The sequence below is a fragment of the Grammomys surdaster genome, unplaced genomic scaffold (genome assembly GCF_004785775.1).
Source record: "Grammomys surdaster isolate TR1022 unplaced genomic scaffold, NIH_TR_1.0 259, whole genome shotgun sequence".
Classification (NCBI taxonomy): domain Eukaryota; kingdom Metazoa; phylum Chordata; class Mammalia; order Rodentia; family Muridae; genus Grammomys; species Grammomys surdaster.
The window spans coordinates 1,053,859-1,075,079 of NW_021604700.1; the positions used below are offsets into that span (position 1 = coordinate 1,053,859).

Here is a 21,221-nt window from a genome sequence, read left to right on the forward strand (position 1 = left end):
CTGACAAGATATGCCCAATACTGCCATAATGGTAAAACTATTACAGGAGTAACCACCCATATTCTAATTTGATCTAAGGACTGCTCCGTGAGATGGAACCCATATCTGTCACTATTAAAAGGGCTAAGAACCTCTGGCTAGACAGGTCATGAGCTCCAGGGGAGAATCTACTACTATTAGTTTGCTAAATAGATGTCACAATAGAATGACTCATAAGGATTTATTGCTATACTACGGACCAGTGTCTTTCAGCCCTCATTAGAGAAGCTTCTTCTTGCTGTAGAATTAACAGCAGACCTCCCAACTGGTTAGTGTGCAGAGATAATAAACTAGAATGGTCGTGTTCATAAAAGTGTTCCATCTTCAGCTGAGTACTCAGTCTCCTATTCTCTTCTAAGCATTTGATCAACTATCCATTTCTGCATTGACATCTGTCCACTTCAAAAAGTAGTTACTCTGACCAAGCTTGAGAGCATCTCAGGTCTATGGGTATAAATATAAACACTTGGAAGGCCTGTTTGAAAACATGACTAGTGAACAAGATAACAATAACAGGGGTTATTACCTTGGGGTCTATGACTTCTCTAGTCATGGACTTTTGGCCAGCATTACAATACAGTACATACAGTACACTTCTGTGTAGCGGGCCTCAAATCCACTCAGAAAGCAGTTAGTTACCCCCATGGCAGTCATGACACATTTGCACTAGTAGGCAGATATTGTCTGTAAGGTCAGTATTGTAGCATGCAGGTTCCTGCCAGAGTTATGATCATTAAGTCTTTTTGGCACTAGAAGCCTGCACAGCACCTGCTATGCCATGAAGGCTAGGGAAGACATTTTCAGAGTTGAGACTTATTTCTGTATGCTCTGCAGCCAAAGTCTGTGGTATCTTCAGCAACAGAGTCTCACCATGTACTTATGGTGAGTGACAAAGAGTGATGGCAAAAGTCTGTGTTGTTTTGTGGCTTCTCTGACCAATACTGTGTACTACCATATTCATAGTCTGGGACCAACACTGTTCACCCATGAAGAAGAAAAAAATCTGTTTGAGCCCTTTCTTTTTTAAAAAAGTTATATTTTGAAATTAGCTTACTAACTGGTAGGTGTGAATAAGGCCTTTTCAAATATCACTAGTTTTGGTTAATCCATCCTTACCACCTGCTTTTTTCAACTTCCTTAGCACATCCCTGCTTGATCCTTTAACCCTCTGTATGTTCTCCTCTTCTTCATAGCACATGAATTTACTATCTGTACTGCTGAATTTTTTTAATTGGATAGTGAGACAGTAGGCTTCCATGTGTCATTTTATATGCTTTTCCTTTACCCTTCCCCCCTTCCTGCTCCTGCACCCTTCCTTGCTTGAACCTTTCCACTCCCAGCATTCCACCATCCTACTTTTGATTTTACTGATAATCTACTCTCTCTTCATTACATGTCCCCCCAACCCCTCACCACCTCATACACAGGCTCCTTTATGGCTTCCATTTGTCCTGCAATTAAAGACACAGAACGAGAGAGTTAGGCTCTGCATATGAGAGAAAAGAGATAGCATGTGTCTTCCATTTTTTGTTTTTTTTTAAACTGTTGCTAGAAGGTTGTAAGAAATAAAATTATGTAGCATATGGCTGTTTGAGTCAGTAGTACGGTTTCCTGAAGACTCATAGATGTTCTCAGTAAGTTCAGTGGTTTATGTTTGCCTGTTTGCTTGGTTTTTAGGCTAGGGAGTTTCCTTTGTTATAAATGTACTGCTATTTCTTTGATTAATTGTTGAAATATTTCAGGTTTATTTCCTTTTTCCCTGATTTAAACAAATATCCCATTATAATATCGTGATTGTTTTCTGATGTTTCCATTTTCCAGGAGCAAATGCCTGAATGTATTCTCATTGGATCATATAATAAATTATATTAAGTTGTTTCTTTTTTCAAGAAATCGTCAAATTATTTTCCAGATTGATTGTATGATTTATTTTTTGTAAACTTTCTCTAAGCAATCGAGTTTTCTTTGTGCCTTCACCAGCATTTGATCTTGTTACTAAATTTTTTTTTAACTTTTATGATAGACTTATACAAATAGCACACCATGGCTAGGATTTGTGGTTCTCTAATACCCAATAATGTTGAAAATCTTCCCATGTGTTTGCTTGTTATTTACATATCCAAAACTAGCTAAGACCTAGGCAGACCATGATAGCCAAGGGCTTCAGTGTTTCTCAGAAGTTCTTGAAGAATCTGCTAATGATGATTTGAAGTTAGATTTTCTATTTTTTTTTTTTGGTGGTTTTTTCGAGACAGGGTTTCTCTGTGTAGCCCTGGCTGTCCTGGAACTCACTCTGTAGACCAGGCTGGCCTCGAACTCAGAAATCCATCTGCCTCTGCCTCTCAAGTGCTGGGATTAAAGGTGTGTGCCACCACTGCCCGGCTCAGATTTCCAATAAAAAGAATGCTCAGTAGTTGCCAGGGTGCATGACTGATGACCTTTTGGAGGCACAAGCTCAAAATTCTGTACAGAAAACAGTAAGTACCTGAAAAGAAGGACATGCCACGTGAAGAGAGACATTGAGCATCAAACATGTGGGGGAAACCCATCAATCTCCCTCTTTATGTCAGCCAGCGGCTTCTATTCCCTCTCCTTTTCTATAAATGCTCCCTGTGTGCCCATCTACTGACCAGAAAATGGATTTGAGCCTTTGAATCCACCATGCTGACTGCTCAGCAGTTCCATTCTTTAAAACAATAACAATGAATGATTCCCATAAGGAGACTTCAGTGCACGTGGTGGTGGTGGTGGGGGTAAGCTTTAGCTCAGCACCATGTCTTCTTCAAGAAAATGCATCGTCTTGTCTGTTGGCTATTTCCCAATGGATTAGTGTTGGCTGTTACATTTTGAGAATTATTTTTATTTTTTTTATTAATATTTTTTCCCCTCTGCATAGCACTGGCTGTTCTGGAACTTGCTCTGAAGACCAGATTGGCTTTGAACTCAGAGATCCACTTGCCTCTATCTCTCATTGCCTACAGGTATTAAAGGTAGTATGCTACCACTTCCTGGATAAGAAATTTTTTTATATTTATTTTTTATTATATGTTTATCTATTGTGTGTTTGTGTGAGGGCACTCACATGTCACATATGGAACCCAGAGGACAACTTTCAGGAGTTTGTCCAGAATCAAACACATGCTATCAGGCTTGGTGATAAGCACTTTTATTGGCTGAGCCATTGTGAGGGCTTTGAGGATTCTTTGTATATTCTAAGCATGAGTCTTTGTAAGATTTGTGGTCTATGGATATTTTCTACCTGTAAAGCACCCCTGCCCTTCGATGCTGCTGACTCCCATGCCAGATTCACTCAACTATGGGGCTGATGAGTTAAACGACCACAAGAGAACCATTATCCCCCTCATAGTCTGATGACCATGACTTTCCACACTTTGTAGAAGCACATCTGAATCATAATAGGCAAAGGTGTCTTATTCTTCTACAATTTATGCAGGTTCTCGAGTTCAGTTGTCTTCAGAAGAACTCCTGGTCTGGTATTCCTAAAAGCACAGATCTATATCATAAACTTTTTTGAATATTTAAAAAATTTAAATTGATGCCTACTATATGTAGTGTGGTATGGAATTATGTACCTACATATATACTTATGTGTATACCTATATACAATATGACAGAACCAGAACAAGGTAACTGACATATTCATCACCTTAAACACTTGGAATTTTGAGCCAGGCATGGTGATGCAACGCCTTTAATGCCAGCACTTGAGAGGCAGAAGCAGGTGGATCACTATGAGTTCTAGGCCAGCCTGGTCTACATAGTGAGTTCTGGGACAGCCAGGGCTAACCAGAAACAAGAAGGAAAACAACATTCTAAAACCCATGGGACACAGTGAAAGCAATCTCATCTCAGAAACAAACAAACAAACAAAAAACCCAAAACACTTGTAATTTCTTGGTGTTGGGAACATTAGGTCCTCTTTACTAGCTGTTCTGAAATACAGTTAATTGTTTTTAATCATACATTGTTTATTTTAAAAGACTAGTCATATTTTATTATCTTTAAAGTTGTCACATGATATTAGTAACTTAAGCATGTCTCAAGCTCATTATCCGTAAGGATGAGTTGTCATCCAATGTCTCACCTCCTGGATCCTGGATGGAAAGTCAAAGCCATCAACTCTAGCAGAATCCGTCACATTTCTTTTACAGATAAGTCTCCCATCTGAGGGCTTCACAACTCAAGTGGCCAACTCTGGTTTCTCCTCCATCAGTCTTCCTTAATTTAGAATGTGCTTCTTAACTTTGTAGTTAATCAGACATCTGGGTACTCATGGGGAGACAGGCCAGTCATAAACCAGCCAAAGCTGAAGTTCCAAGTTACTTATTTAGTCTTTGGTTTCCCAAGCCTTGTCATCAAGGAAGGTAGAGTGCTAATGCTAATTCTGGAGACATTACTTCATTACAAATGGAAGTGAGGCCATAATTGGTTTCCGTTTCCTAAACCATGTGTGCCACTGTGCACATCTGTGAAAAGAAAGGCTGTTTACAGAATCAATGCCATCTTGTCATTACAAAATCCTCAAATGGGCACAACAGCAGACCCTTCCAAATTTCAGATGAAAAATAATTTCCTTTACCAATTGACCACTGAAATTAATTTAAATTTAAAGTAAGCTAACCAAGGTTGAGAGTTTGAAGGAAAATGTCATTTGAAACCATGGCACTCATGTAGCAAAGCTGGAATCTTTCCAATCTGAAACCATTTTATAGTGTGATTTCATGATGACAAATCAGGACTTCCCAGAAAAATGTAATTATCATTCCTCTTGCCACAAGTGTTCATCCAACTTGAATTGTGGGTACTTCTGAATCTAGACCAATATCAGGAAGTATCCTAAAAATATGTGATTTTTTTCCCTAGTGATTGTTTCTTGATTTAGATAAAACACAAAAAATTAGAACTAAGCACATTTCTTTAAACTGAAAAAGGACACACTTTTAGAGTGTTAGAGAGACATGATATTAATTGGAATGTTCACAGCCGTCTTACTGACTGAACAAGAATGAACGCCACGTTCTGGATAATATTAACTAAGGATGTTAAGCATGGGTTTTTATTTAAAAAGCAGATGAGAAACAGGAAAGAAGCAGTGGATAGAGTTATATGTTAAAAAATTTGAACTGTGTCTGTAGTCAGTCTAAACTTTATGAAGTAAAAGTCACATCCAATTCTTTGTTTCTTCCTGTGCTATTTTCAATAGCCAAGACATTGAATCATCCTTGATACTCACCAGTGAGTGAATGAATAAAGAAAGGCTGGCATATATACATAATGCAGTATTATTTATCCATGAAAGAACAAAATCTTTAGTAGCAGTTGTAGCAGAAAGAATAAAACTGAAAAGAAAAAAGGAAAAAAAAGAATAAAGCTGTCTGACAGTATACTAAGAAAAATAAGGTAGACACGGACAGACAAGACCCAGAGGATTCCTTTCATACACAGACATAAAAACGCTGATTGCAAAGTAGAAGACAGTGAACAGTAATTACTAGAAGCCAGGATGAATGGATGGTAGGTAGAAGACTGGGTAAGAGGTAACAGAATGCTACTTTGTAGGAGGACTGAGTTCTAGCGTTGTCTAGCACAGCAAAGCAACTATCACGTGGTAAGCCATTACTCTGTTATACCCAGAAGTAGAAGGGAGTTTAAAAGCTCCAAAGAAGTAATTAGGCATGAGAAGTGCCAATTTCTTTTTTTTGTAATCAGTGTATATTGTACACATGTACTGAAACACCACACTGGACATCATAAGTATGTAAAATTATTATACGCTAATTGATGAGAGAAAGAAAAGAAAAAGAAATCACATATGGGCTTCAGCAGGAAGACCATGTGACTGGAGATTGCTGCCTGCCTGCTCTCTCTTCTTTTCTTGGGAGGAGTCCTTTGTTCTTTCCTTCCTATAGGTTAGCATAGGGAGCAGACAAGGGCAGCCTTTTGGGGTTTTCCTAAGAAGCTGGTGGGGGAATCACATGACTGATTTTTCTGGTAGTGTCCTTGTGAGCATCATCCTATATTCAAAAAGGTCCCTTAAAACTCTGGAGTGAATCTATTTTAGTAAAGATGCATCAGTCTTGCAAGACAGGAGAAAGGAAAATGCTTATGATTTTTAGCACTTTTATATATTTATGAAAATTCTGCTTAGCCCTTTGTAAGGACTCTGACATTTAGTATTACACGTTTACTTAAAAGGCCTTTGACTCTGAGTCATGGATGTACTTGCTACACATTAGTGATCTTTCAGTCACCCCAAACCACATGGATGACCAATTTAATACTGTCTCGGGTGGTTATGTGAATTAATGAAGCTTCTTTACTCATATGGCACAGATGGTATTTTGGGGTCCTATTATTGTTGTGACAGGTCACTCTAAAATGCAGTAACTAATGCAACACTTAGCACCACATCATTTGATGGTTGGGTGTCTGCAGTGCATCTGCATAGCTCAAGGTGTCAGCTGAGTGCATTCATCTTAGAGGCTCCAGGGGAATCCTTTCCTTCCCCTTCTCGATTCTGGAGATGGTCTATATTCCTTGCCTGGTTCCTACTTTGCTCCAACCTCTGCTTCTATCACCACATCTTTCTCTCTTGGGCTTTCCATTCTCCTCTTAGATGACCTGCATGGTTGTTTATTGGCCTCACTGCCAAAAGTAAGCACAGTTGGACATTAGTCAAAATGTTGAAGGCAGATTTTACTGAATAACTACTGGATACGAGAAAGAGCCGAATTCAATTCTAACACTTGCAGAAGCAGCTATGTATTCCTGTGGAAGATTGAGGGAGACAGGAGTGTGGATGGTGGGGGCTTGACCAGAAAGTGGAAGACACAGATGTAGCTAACGTGGTAATAGGGTGGTGGGAAAGCATCTATGAAGGTCATTAGATAACGGAGCTCCTAAAATGTGCTGTGAAATATGACCATTGATAGGAAGAACAACAGCAATGAGCCAGATGGGAAGGCATTCCTGTGCAAGAAATCATCAGACGACAGGGACAAAATTATTATTACACCTCATAAGCGTTGTTGACATTTTTCTTTATTTGAATTTAAGGAGTGCAGGTCATTTTCCCAGACATGTATGTGTGTAAATATGGCATGCCAATTTAGTATTGATAAGCCAGAATAAACTGTCATTTAATAACATCATATCAATCTCTAATAACTGGCAAACAGTATGAAGGCAATATCCAAACATTTGGAGATGATCGCTTATCTGTTGTGATGGGTTGCATACGCTCTGCCCAGGGAGTGACACTATTAGAAGGCATAGCCTTGTTGGAGGAAGTGTGTCTCCATGGGGGTGGGCTTGGAGACCCTCATCCTAGCTGCCTGAGGATGCCCAGTCTGTTCGTGGCTTCCTTTGCATCAAGTTGTAGAACTCTCAGCTCCTCCGGCCCCATGCTGCCATGCTCTGCCTTGATGATAATGGACTGAACCTCTGAACCTGTAAGCCAGCCCCAACTAAACATTGTCATTTATAAGACTTGCCTTGGTCATGGTATCTATTCCCAGAAGTAAAACCCTAACTAAGGCAACTGTTAAATTAAAACAGTCTCCAAAAGTGAAAGGGGTGTGGTTAGTCCACCATCCAGACACAGGTACTGACTCTGAAGAGACTAGTATGAAAATACATGGAAACAGGGAAAAGAACTTGGCCAAGAGATCTACAAGAGCTTCTCAGATGCACTGAGAAGTTATTGTTTAAGTCAGAAATGTGACCCACACAGGACAAGTTCTTCTGGTTCACTGCTAAAACAGACTGTAAAGGATAATTACTTCCCCATTTCTCTACAAGCACTGAAAAAGCATCTTCATGGAAAAAAAAAAGAGCTCAATTGGTTATATATTATTTACCATCACTACCCAAAAAAGGACTGAATATTGAAGAATTCTGAAATTCCTTCAATCGAAATATGTTCTTCCTCCTCAATAAATGACGTCATACTCTCAGCTGTCCAGACCACGCTGAATCTTTGCTTCCTGTCACTGTCCAAATCCAAACCCTTGGGGATTTTTTTTTCTTGTTTATTTTCTGTCTGCTCTCCTTGAATGTAAGCTCTGAGAGAGCAGAGATCAAGTCAGTCCTGTGTATAAACACATCCTAGTGTCTAGACAGAGTAGGTATTAGCCATGTATTTATTACGTTAATGAAATATTAGAAGTATATTTTATATACATGTATAACCTTATACATGAAAAATTTCCCCTTTTATTAAATATAGATTCTTTTTTCTATGAAAAAAAGAATTTTTATGATAAAATTATGCTTAATAAACAACTAAGATGATAGCAAATGATTACAGTGATAAAATTTGGTTGCTGTTGAAAATGAGGTATATTATTTATGTATCTATAGACAATACATACACATATGGAAAAGCAGACACAGACACACACACACACACATGCATAAAACAACTCACATATGCAGCAAACATATGAATGTTTCATTTTGCAAGTGATGAGACTACTACACTAACTGATAAAGAATCATCCTTGTTCATGAATTTGAGGGTGTGGGATTAAGTTTACATTAATTTTGGCAGCCCCTTGGTTTACTGTCTATGTAGTGTTTTCTTTCCCCTCTGTGCAGAGCCAGGATGTTTATAAGAAGATATTTATTTAGAGTTCTAGCTCAGCGTTAAAGGAAAGAAGAGTGTGAATTTTTGAAGATAGCAAAAAATGTATTCAAAAGAGTTTCTTCCAATAATTGCTAACTGACTTCTGTTACTGTATTAAGAGGTATGGGGCAACTGTGCAAACAGGAAAAAAATGTTGGTAGACTTGATCTCAGTTAATCTTAGCAAATTCTTATTATCTCAGTTAACCTTAGCAAATTCTTATTATCTCAGTTAACCTTAGCAAATTCTTATTATCTCAGTTAACCTTTGCAAATTCTTAGTTTCTTAGTGGCATTCTAAGAACACAGACGAGTATCAGGTACTCAATTAGAGTCTCTTTTTCTCTCTCGTATCCTTCTTTTCATTCTTTTATTCCCTTACTTTATTTTTTCCCCTTTCCCCATTTCCCTTCCCTAGAAACCCCCTATCCCATCCCTGCTCCTCCTTTTTTGCTTTTATACCGTTTTAATTATATGCAAGTATTAAGGTCAGTTCTAGGTTGAGGAACTAGCAATACAACAGATGCGAATAGTCAAGGAACAAGCAAGACAATAAAGCCAATTCTGTGAACACTCTTGTGATCACTGTTTCTAAGGGCTTATCAGGATGACCAAAGTATCTGAGCCAACTTCCCTGTCCTATCCCAAGGTCATTTTCATGTCTGAAGCCTACTTCTTTGTTCTAGCCTAAGATTTAGACTCCTGCCTGAAATTACTTCTTTGTTCTAGCCTAATGTCAGATTCCTGCCTGAAGCCCACTTCCTTGTCCTTGGTCCATGTCATATATAGATTCTTTTCTAACAAAGGATAATTTGAATACAATTTCTCCTCCCTCTATGCCTTTCAGTCTCTCCCACCCTTCCCATCTGGATCCACTACCTTTCTGTCTCTCATTAAAAATGAATATATAAACATCTTAATAGACCGATTTGAGGAGTTTTCAAGCCCCAGAAACATTAAGAAGGAAATACAAGATTTTTAAAAATGCATCTTCTTTTTGGTTGCTTTTAAAGTTTTCATTTTTTTCTTTTTTTGTGATTTTAAATCATATTTTAACATAGAAGTAAGTCATATCAAAGTAAGAAAGGAATACAGCTGAAATACTGACAATATTTTCCCTGTTACCATCCTAATTTTTACACAAATGGACTCCTGATGATGTCTTTATGGATGAATATAATCAGCAGGTTGAAAAGCTATGTTATGTGTAAGCAAAAATGACAAATTACAGGCAATCATGAGCTCTCCAAGAAAGAAGAAAAAGGTGACTGTGTGTTTTCACGTGAAAAGCTTTATAGAAAATCTCATTGCCTTCTATGTTCCACCCTTGTCAGCTTACAAAAATCCCCCATCAGAATAAATAGTTCTTTTCATAAGAATAAGGTTTTGTCAATATTGCTATCTTTCATTGTATGATTATAAGATTTAGAATGTAAAGCTTATAAAGCAATCAGACTAGTTACTGCAAAACGGGAGAGACATCAAGATACAATACATCTGTACTATGGATAGTTTATAGGAGTTATATGTAAAATTCTTTGCAGCAGCTATTTGCTAAAATAGGACAAAAATGTCAAATTACATGTTATTGTCATTCAAAAGAAGGGCTCTATCCTTACTGTTACACATGTTATCTATAAGAAATTTTGAAGTTACAAATGCATTGACAGAATTATTAAAAAATTTACATTCAAGACAGATATGTCTAAAGAGTAAAATTACCTTTTATGCCACGAAAGACTTGTTTGACTATAGTAACTTTTCACCTATGATACTGCAGGATATGTAACTTCAAATTCAATGCCTAAGATAATGCTACTACAAAGACGATGCTCAAATAAAGTCCTACCAGACAATGCTAAGTTCAGGGCTGGGAGGATTGCACAAGGTACCTCTTGGGCTGGGAAGTTTAGCTTTTGGGATGTGTAGTTCCTGAAACCATCTCAAATTGTGTTGAACAACAAAATTCACAACAGGATGGGAAAACATACCACATATGTCAAGGGGACTTGATTCAATGCATTAACCATTCAAGGGATAATTTATACACAGCAGCCTTGAGTTACAGACCCAGTCTCTAGCTGTTTTGATACTGGATCCTGGTAAAACTGTACAAGTCATTTGTAATTCATTTACTGAGATGAGTTTCACACTCTGTCCTTAAAGGAAATCATCTCAAATCATAATTGTGTGGTTGTGTTGCCCAGAGCATTTTACAGCAGAGGAAGAAAAAAAATCAATATCTACATTATATGTTAACTTTAAAAAATTCTATAAAACACTAAATATATAATAAAAATATGCATATAAGGACATACGTAAACTGCTTTGGTAACATCATATTACAGATGTCTTCAGTGCATTGCAGAGTTTCCAAAGAAACTTCAGACAAAGCTAGATTTGCTTTGAGGAAGTACTGTATAATGCCATTCCCAACGAAGCAAAAAACACTTCTTTTCCAGTAATAAGATGTACTTGAACAACAATATTACTTAGTACTGGGTGTCTTCAAAACAACTAGCTAAATGTTGCTTATATTATAAATAGCAAGTCTTTTAGATAACTTTTGTCATAAATTAGACCTGGCTGTGAGAGAAATCATTATTATTTCTGATGGCTGACAGTGTACACGCGTTGGAGGTAGAAGCCCTAGATCCTCTTGCATAGGAATTTGATATCTTTGGGATTCAGATTTGCTCACTGCTGCTGCCATCTCCTCCATCACTGAATGGCTTGATCTCTATGATGTAATCTTCATCAAAAGGTAAAGAAAGCTCCACTGATGTTTTGTTTGTTCAATGACAGATGTGCTGCTTTGCCTGTTCCATCTGTACAAGACTTTGTATCCTTTTACTTCTGACTCATTATCCAGGGCCTTCGCTTGATCCCAGTTCAGGATAATTTTGGAGTCCGATGAATTCCATATGATGTTTCCAGGGGGTTGGCTTGGTGGTGGCTTTCTGGTTGTGACATTGACTGTTGCCCTGGAGGGTCCTGACCCAGCTGAGTTATATGCCTTGACAGATAAGTGATACAGAGCACTTTCTTTCAAGTTGGTGATTTTTGTGGATGACTGATTTCCAACTGTTCATATTTTTCTAGCATTTTCTTCCTTGTCATCATGTCTCCAATATTTTACCTCATAACCTTGAATCCGTCCTCTGTTCTTCCCAATAGGGGAGGCCCAGAAAACTTCGATATCTGTGGCAGAAAGACTCCTGGCAAAGATACTGGCTGGTGGCTTGGTAGGTTCTTCTTCAGCAGAAAACACCAATGTGGTGGGACTGAAAGGGCTTTCCCCTTTGTTATTGAAGACACCCACTTTAACCTCAAAGGGAGAGAATGGATGCATGCTCTCATTCTTGAACGTGTATCTGGAGGCATCAGCTGAAGCCAGCACTGTCAGCATCCAGATCATTTTGCCATGTGGCCGAAAGGCTACCACGTAACCAAAGCCTCTGCCATTCTGTAATTCCTCAGGGACTGTCTCCCAGGTTATAACCAGTTCAGATTTGCTTCCTCCACCGTCACTGACGTTAGCCGGGGTGACTTCAGGGAGAGCCTCTTCTGTCCTCCGTTTCTCTGAGGGTCGGCTTGGTTCCCCAATGCCAATCACATTAGCTGCAACAGTGCAGAATTCATATTCAACCCCACTTTTAAGTTTTCATAGTTAGGAATAAAACTGAAATAGTCACATCTAGTCTTTTCTAGGGCACTTCTTTCAGCTACTTTGAGTAAAATACCAAGAAGCTCTCTGTTTGGTTTGAATGGTAAAATGGTTACATTTTTAAGATTTACTTATTTTATTATCTTATGTATACAAATATTTTGCCTATTTTATTAGCAAATATGTATGATTGTTTTGCCTACATGTGTGTATATGTACCATTTCCATGCTTAGTTCCCTCAGAGGCCCAAAGAGGATGTCTGATGTCCTGGAATTGGAGTTATAGATGTAAGCCATCATATGGGTGCCAGGAATCAAACCTGGATCTTCTGCAAGAGCAACAAGTGCTCCTAACCGCTGACCCAACTGAAACCATCACACTGGTGTCTTCAGTGACTGTGCTTCTGTCAGTCTTGACCAAAGCTTCCTCTTTTTCAAGCAGGTGATGTGGGTGCTGTTCCTGAGTTTGACCATTCTAATAGCCTGCTTTAATTTGCATTACCCTACTCCCTACACTAGAGCAGAGTCTCTTCTGATGCTCATGTGCCCTGAGCACTTCTGTTTTCTTAGAATATAGCATCTAATATAATCTTTTTTGGCCCATTTCTTTAAATTGAGTGGCGTGTTTCCTTATTCTTTGTTAGGTGAGATCTTCAAGTGTACAGAAAAGTGTGAAAATAAAACTTAATTATTTATAATTATAGAACTCAAAATCACATCAAAATTCTGACATATTCTTTCTAGAAAAAAAAACCCAAAGGGAAAATAATGTCATACACTTTGCAATAAATTTCTGAAAGATAATTTAGAACATTAAGGGGGGAAATATGAGGCCTTTAACATGAATTGGAGCATTGTGCAGCTTTTGAGATCTCCTTCATCCACATGGTTTTAATGTGGGATCTTCAGTTACAGCTAAGATTGAAGTGAATGCAAATTATGAGTAATAAAATATAAACATACTGTTTTATTAAATTAATATGCACATGAAGCTCTTTACAAGAGAATAAGTTCCAAAGAAACAACCAAGGCATAATCTTAAGTACTTTATGTTTCTGTGTATTTTATGTATATGTTCATGAGTGTGTGCACATGTAAATACTAATTCACGATGCATTTTATTTTTTAAGTAAGTGTCATCTGCTTTTGTTCATTGTCTTAAAACAGCAACCTCCACACTTGGCTGTACACCCCTCAATGGCATGCACTTCTGCATACACTTCTCCCTTACAGCATCAAGGACCCAAGTAGTAGGTGGCTCAGGTTTTAATACCAGTACTCAGGAGGCAGAGGCAGGCAGATCTCTGAATTCAAGGCCAACCTGGTCTACAGAGCAATTTCCAGGACAGCCAAGCTTCACTGCCTTAGGCAGTGAAGGAAACCATTGAAAACAAGAAGCTGGGGAAAATGTAATTGAACAAGTGGATCATGTTCTAGCCCCAGCAAGCAGCAGAACTTGGAAAACAAGATAGCAGGGCTAAGGGTCTTATCTAAAAAGAATCTGGCCAGTAGCTGAAATATTCCTGACAGCAAAAGATGGTATCACTATGATCAACAAGGATCAGAAATGGTTATAAGAGAGCAATGGGGTAGCAGCAGCGATGTGTTGAAGCACACCGGACATATTTGCACTCTCAGACTCATCACGATGCTCAAGCACAAAAAAGCCCAGCACTTAACTTTAGGAGTGTTAGGGAACTCTTCCCTTGAAGGGAGTGTTTCTCAGGGTGAACACACAATGAGGGCAGGGCCTGCGAGATGGATCAGTACATAAAGGCCCCTGCTGCCTAGTCTGATGACCTGAGTTTCATCCCAAGGACCCACATGGTAGGTGAATACTGACTCCATCAGGCTGCCCTCTGACCTCTATACACATGCCACAGCACCCATCCCCACCAAGAAATAAACATATCAAAAGATGTAAAAATGAGAAAGAAGCAAAAAGATGAAGGGAAGGTGATTCTCTAAGTTAGGAGCAACTAGAAAATTATATTCATGGAATTTTGAGTGCAGACTTAGATCTTGTTTTAAATTTGGCAAAGCAGGGCAAGGTGACTCCAGCTCATCATCTTTGCCTTCCTCCCACCCCACCCCCAACTCTGGGAGGCTGAGACAGAAGGACGGTTGTCAGTTCTAGGGCAGCAGGACTTTATCTTTGCCCCACCCCTTGTGAGAAGTATGTGAATAAGTAAATATTTGTGAAATAACCAAATAAGCTTTAAGTCTATCAGTTTTTAGAAGTACCGAGATATTTAGAGATAAATAACACGAAGAATTTGCCTAGAAGTCATCGAGAGGTCAGAGGAAAACCTTCATGGGTGTGGAGGCTGTAGGATAGCTTAGGAGGTGACAAAGGATGAAATCAGATGATGCTCAACCATTCAGCTCTACTCTGTTGTTGAAAGTACTTAAATTTTCTGTAACAATGTAAAAAGACACACACACACACACACACACACAATCCAAAAGCAAGCAAGCAAGCAAACAGCAATGCCTGTGGCCTGCTTCAGTCTCCACTTTAGACCAGGGCTGTAGCTGACCACCTTGAGAACAATGAAATCTTTAGACAAAGCTAAACAGCAAAAGTCTAGGAAGTCCCAGCTCTGATAGGTGTAGCAGACTAGATCACATCTGAATTCTGTGAAGAAGCAGGGTAGGGGAGGCTGGAAGGGGGCTTGGGATGTCTGGAGAACCACATTCTAGATTCCCTAAACTTGGTCCTTCTCTAACCCATTGGGTACAACTAGGCTTTGCTGCTGCCCCTCTATGAATTTTAGCTATGTCATCTGTAAGGCCTGGTTTAATTTATGTCCCTTTAAAAAGTCTTTCCAAAATCTGCAGTTTGTGAGAGGACTGAATAAATGTCCAGTATGCTGGAACAACCTCTCTCTGTATATTACTTATATTTACTAATTAATTAATTCATTAATTACTTTATTTTGAGACAGGGTTTCTCTGTGTAGCCATGTCCTGTAACAGACCAGGCTGGCTTGGAACATAGATATCTGCCAGCCTCTGCCTCCTGAGTTCTGGGATTAAAGGCGTGCGCCACAACTGTCCAATTTGGGACGGCAAGACTTATATTGCATCATGTGAGTTATTATTTTTTCTTCCAACCAAATAATTCCTTCAACTGCTGGGTGAAATATGTTTGCTTCTCAGTGATACCTGAGCTGGCTGACATGCTCATACTTCTTACCTCTCCAGAGCTCAGCAACAATAACCGAGTGAATACCTTGTTCAACACCCCAGTGAAACACAAAGATTTAATGAATCTATTAAGAATTTATAGGACAAAAAAAAATTTATAGGACACATAGTTAAGGAAACCTACTATAAACTGAAATAATATTTTTGCTGTTGTTGAAGTCACTAGAGGAGAACATATTAGTTTTATTCTTCTAAATAGACATGGTGTTAAACTGACTCCTAATAACTTATTATTAAACCTATAGATTAATGAATCTCCCAATTCTCCTTAGAGCAGCTCCTGTTTGCAGTAGATGCTGATTGGCAAAGAGACCCACACTGGCCAAGGTCCAGAGAATAAGAGACTCCAGAATACTTACTCCTAATGGGAAGTCTATATTGTATCTCTTCAAAGCTGAAAGATCATTGTGGAAGAGGGGTCAGCAAAACTGTCAGAGCCAGAGGCAGTGGATGATTACAAGGAAACAGTGTCCCTCAGACATGACAGTTTATATAAGCTGCTTATATGAACTCACAGTAATTGTGACAGCATGCAAAATCCTGTACAAGCTCAAGTCAGACCAAATCTCATCATGGAAAAGGGAGGTAGATATCAAGTCCTACTCCTAGCCAAGGAGCTATCGGCAACTATATCTGCTGAGAGGGGAAGAATCAGTTTTCTTTAAGAACTTTGCCACCAGAGAAAAGGCTCAGAGGTTAAGTGCACTGACTGCTCCTCTAGAGGACTCAATTCAATTCCCAGTACCCACAAGGAAACTCACAACTGTCCATAACTCCAGTTTCATGGCCTAGGCATGCACGTGGTGTGTGTGTGTGTGTGTGTGTGTGTGTGTGTGTGTGTGTGTATGCACAGACAAAAATACATATACCCACAAAATAAAATAAATCTTTAAAAAAAGAATACTGCCCGTGGTAAGTTCACCACACCCCAGTGGAAGTCCACATAGCCAAGAATATATGAATAACATAAGGATTTTTGGGGGTAAAAATAAGGACAAGAAGATGAATGGGTAGGGAATGGGGACAGATCTGAGAGAGGTTGGGGACTTTTGTGAAAAATGAGTGGAAAAATTCTGTTCTTTTAGCAACATACAAACAAACCCCATAGTCTTTCACCCTTGTAGAATTCACGATTACAATATAATGCCTTATTACAAACATGAATGCCTTCCAGTGAAGTGGATGTGTAGTGTGTATACGTTGTAGAGACGTGGGCCCGTGGGAGGTATCAGGATTCCTGGTCTACAAGAAGATGACAGGTAACTTCTTTGGTAGGTACATTTGAAATAATCATCTTGGCAACAGCAGCTACACTAGTGATCTAAAGAAAGATGCTGTGAGTGACACCTCACTCTGTTATGTGTGAAAAAGTGAATTGCCTTTTCCATGCCTCAAATTCCTCATTGTAAAGTGGGAATCACTGTAGTTCCTTCTCCTACAAGGCTGGTGTGAAGAGTCAGTTAATAAAAGCAAAGCACTTACAGCAGTGCCGGTCTCTGCACAAGCACCAGGAGTTTTATTAAATTACAGCATAGGCTACTTCTGGTAGCAACCATTTTGAGAATACTAATCTGCACGCAACATGAACACTATGAGAAGACATAACCTTCCTTTATTTATGAAGAATTACAAACTGAAGAGAGTGTGCAAAGCAAAGAAAATCATTCTGAGGGACAAAATGAAACAAATGGAGATAATTATAAAAATACTTCTGGAGGGAATTCACATTACTTTGAAAATGATGATGAGTAATTTAATTTGACATATTTTAATCAAATGTCCTGAATTAGAAATCACAGCTAAATATACCCATGATGCAATCTTGACAGCTGGAAATGCACAAATATATTATCATAGAAAGACAGGCATTTTTCTTTATTTTCCAAAACAGATGTTCTGAGTTTTGAAATTATTTGTGCCAATCTACAACTTGGGAAGACTGAAATTGTCCCTCCTCACATGAATGGAAATCAGATCACAGGAGAATTACGGCCTTCCTGCCTTATATTTGCAGGGCACTCTCAAATGGCTAGGTCTTGAAAACATGAGACATATCTCAGAAGGTTAAATATTGCCCTAATTAAATCATGGTTACCACATGCTCTGCCAATCATAACAATAACATGTGGCAAAATATTTGCAGTGGAGAGCAAATGTATTCCTGGGAGGCCTTGAAATTCTCCTGGGATCATAGAAGTGGCATTTAGAGGACAGCGTGTGTTCTTTGGCTCCTATTGAATGATTGAAACTTTAATGATATTAAATAAATCAGAGGGTGGGTGGTGGTGTGACATTTTAGATATGTAGAATTGATATATCTTATAAACACTGCATACATATGCATTTGTACATATGAACTTTTAAAGGACAGTGTTGAACACGGGCAGACACTTGCTCATGAAGGCAAGTATGGAGAAAGGTTATTCTTTATTCACAATATGTTGCTCAACTCCCATTTTCTGTCTTCTTTCTTTCTCTTCTCTTTCAATTTTAATTTAAAAAAATGCATGAATCATGAGGAAGATGATTTCAGGATTGTATTATACATTTAGAATACAGTCATCTATCATTTGTAATTTCTTGACTTAGCAACATGAATTTTAATGATTTGTTTCGGAAAACACAAGATCTCTCTCCCATCCCTTCCCCAATCTCTAGAGTTTTTTTTTTGTTTTTTTAAACACAGAACATCTTGTACTTTATTACTGAGTGGGAAAATGGCTTTAAAATTACAGATGATCTGTATCTTGTGTATTTCTTTCCTTCTAATGTCCCTTCACCCCAAGAAATAATGTTTCTACAGAAACCAGAAGAATGTGGTGAGACTTGAATGCTATGGAATGTCTCTGGGGTAGGCAGGTTGTTCACTCATTCATTCATTCATTCATTCATTCATTCATTCAATTGATGCACAGACTGCACAGAGAATGGATAGAATTGACGAGCATTTGGGGTGAGTTTAGCAGAAAAGTGTTTGTGAAAATGGGAACCCAGGATAGGATCTGAAGAGAACAGATACCATAAAATATTAAGCTATTGCTGTTGTAGGTGGTTGCCCACCCTCAGTGGGAGGCAAGTCCTTATTGCCGAAGAATCTATGTACTCTTGACACAGTGCTCAGAGAACCTGAGATGAATTCTTCTCAGAGAAGTTGCTTTCCTGGTACCAAAAAGCACCATACGAGCTTCGAAAGGATGGAGGCAACCAACAGTTTTACCCACCTATGACACGTATGAGCTATGACCTGCATAGCAAGACAGCTTGACAGTAACTAACAGCTCTCTAGTTGGACTTAAGGCCCATTCAACACGAGAGAACTCATGTCTGTTTTTGGAAACCTATCCAGCTACCCCGATCCAGTACAATCATGGATCTTGGAGGAAAACCTACAACTGTCACTATACTAAATGAGCATACTTCCTGTGGTGTTGGAATGGGTATGACTCCCTACATTCATGTGTTCGAATGCTTGGCCCACAGGGAGTGGCACTATTAGGAGGTGTGGCCTTGTTGGAGGAAGTGTGTCACTGTGGGGGTGGGCTTTGAGGTCTCCTATGCCTAAGCTATGCCCAGTGTGGCACAGCGTCTCCTTCTTCTGCCTGTGAATTGAGATATAGAACTCTCAGCTCCTTCTCAAGCACCATGTCTGACTGGTTGCTGTCATACTCCCCATCATGATGATAATGAACTAACTCTCTATAACTGTAAGCCCGGCCAATTAAATGTTTTCCTTATAAGAATTACCTTGGTCATGGTCTCTCTTCACAGCAATAAACCCCTAACTAAAACTCTTCCCAACTACATCCTGGATGTTTTTTGTTATACTCACAGATAAGTGTAGTTATCACTTCTTATTCAACCTTATTCACCTTCTTTTTACAATAGACAGAGATTACAGAAAACCATAATAAAACTGCAGAGTGTGAAGCCCAGTTCCAACCAATGCATATATAGCACAACTCCTGCACCTAGGGCTCAGAGATTACGTGGAAGATGGGGCAGAAAGTTTGTAAAAGCCAGAGGAACAGGGAGTTTGCTCTGTCAGAGAAGCTACACTCATGAAGTCTCATCAACATGGCTGCCTACACATAACCACCTGAACAAAGATGACACCAAAAGATATGCTAACGTGGAAGGAGGAAATCTCATGGGGCCTTACCCCTAGACAAAGAACTGCAGGCAGCTAAGAAATGCTGAGATTGGGAGTCTTTTTCCAGTCTTTTCCCAGTGAAGAGGACCACAGTTGGATATCTAATACCAAATGGTCAGCATATAGAATGTTTACATTCTGAAAACACACACACACACACACACACACACACACACACACACACACACAGAGGCACACGCACATGCACACGTACTCGTGCCAAGGTCCAGCCTCAGCATGAGGGTCCTGAGAAAGGTGGAAACAGGAGCGGCGCTGATTCAGTAATGTTGTTATGTTGTCAGAGTCACTAGTAGATGCAAGCTGTCAGTTTAGGTACTCTTTCAGCTCCCTGAAGATTCTCATCATTCTTTCTTCTTTCTGACCAGAGAGCCTGAACCCAGTCTTTTATTGACCAAAGTTACACCATTAAGGATTTGATCATTGTTAGTAACCTTCAAAAATTCTTAAATTTACATAGATTATAGGAATCTCAAATCCATAGTCCCAGCCCCCATTTCCTTCGAGCAGAAACTAAACACAAAGCAACAACACATTTCCTTACAGTTTTTTACACGGCCTGTTCTTCATGGGTCGCTGGGCACAGCTCTTGCGGTTTCCTGGTACAGCAGACAGCAATTTTTAGTAACTATTTTCATGTAAGAACAGAAAGATGACAGACTACTAAAATTAAAATGATTGCTTACAAAGTTTTAAAATGTATGTAAGGAAAGCAGTTAGCTCTCTCTAATATCTTTTCAGGCATTATCACCTCCAATTCCCTAAACAGCTAGGAGAACAAAGGACTAACTTCCCTATACCTCCACAGCATCTTCTAATTTTCTCATGTTGTTTCCTCATCCTAACCATTCCATAGCCTCCTGTACTCTCCTAATACTCTTTATTATATATCACATATATAATAATCAGATATAAATCATATATAAATTCCTATCTTTTTCTATCCATGCCTTTTCTTCTTGAAACCACTTTAACTCTCTATTCTTTGTGTCCCCAAGTTCACCCTGGTTAATTAATGCAGCAGTCACTGGGCCAGAGGGTACCCATGTCTCCTTATGATTCCAAATTCAAGGCCAAGTCTGGCAATGAAGTATTTTTGCAAAGGACCACGTAGGCTTTTATGGCCTTTGTGGTTATGTTGCCTAAATCCTTTCCCATGGCCCTAAAGGCCAAGCAGAAGGCCTGTTCCTCGTCCTCCACAGCCTCGTGACCACCTCCGTTTCTCATTCCTGAGAACCACATCTGGTTTATTTATTATGACATGATTAGCTCTGAGTAATGGTGGAAGTATATTCCCCAGAAAGCAAGATTGAAAGTAGAGTAGTAAAGACAGAAGATCAATTTCAGAGCAACAGCAACCATCAGCACACGTGGGGATCATGGGGATCAATGGCCTGATGATGCTCCAGGGCCAGGAGCTATGTCACACCTCCTATTGCTCAGCCATGCCGAACCAAGCATCTCTCTCTCTCTCTCTCTCTCTCTCTCTCT

At 39.1% G+C, this 21,221-nt stretch overlaps 1 pseudogene; it reads right to left on the minus strand.

The window, feature by feature from the left end:
- Positions 1-11,254: 11,254 nt before the first annotated feature.
- LOC114627854 overlaps positions 11,255-21,221 on the minus strand; it is a 40,183-nt pseudogene continuing 30,216 nt past the window's right edge.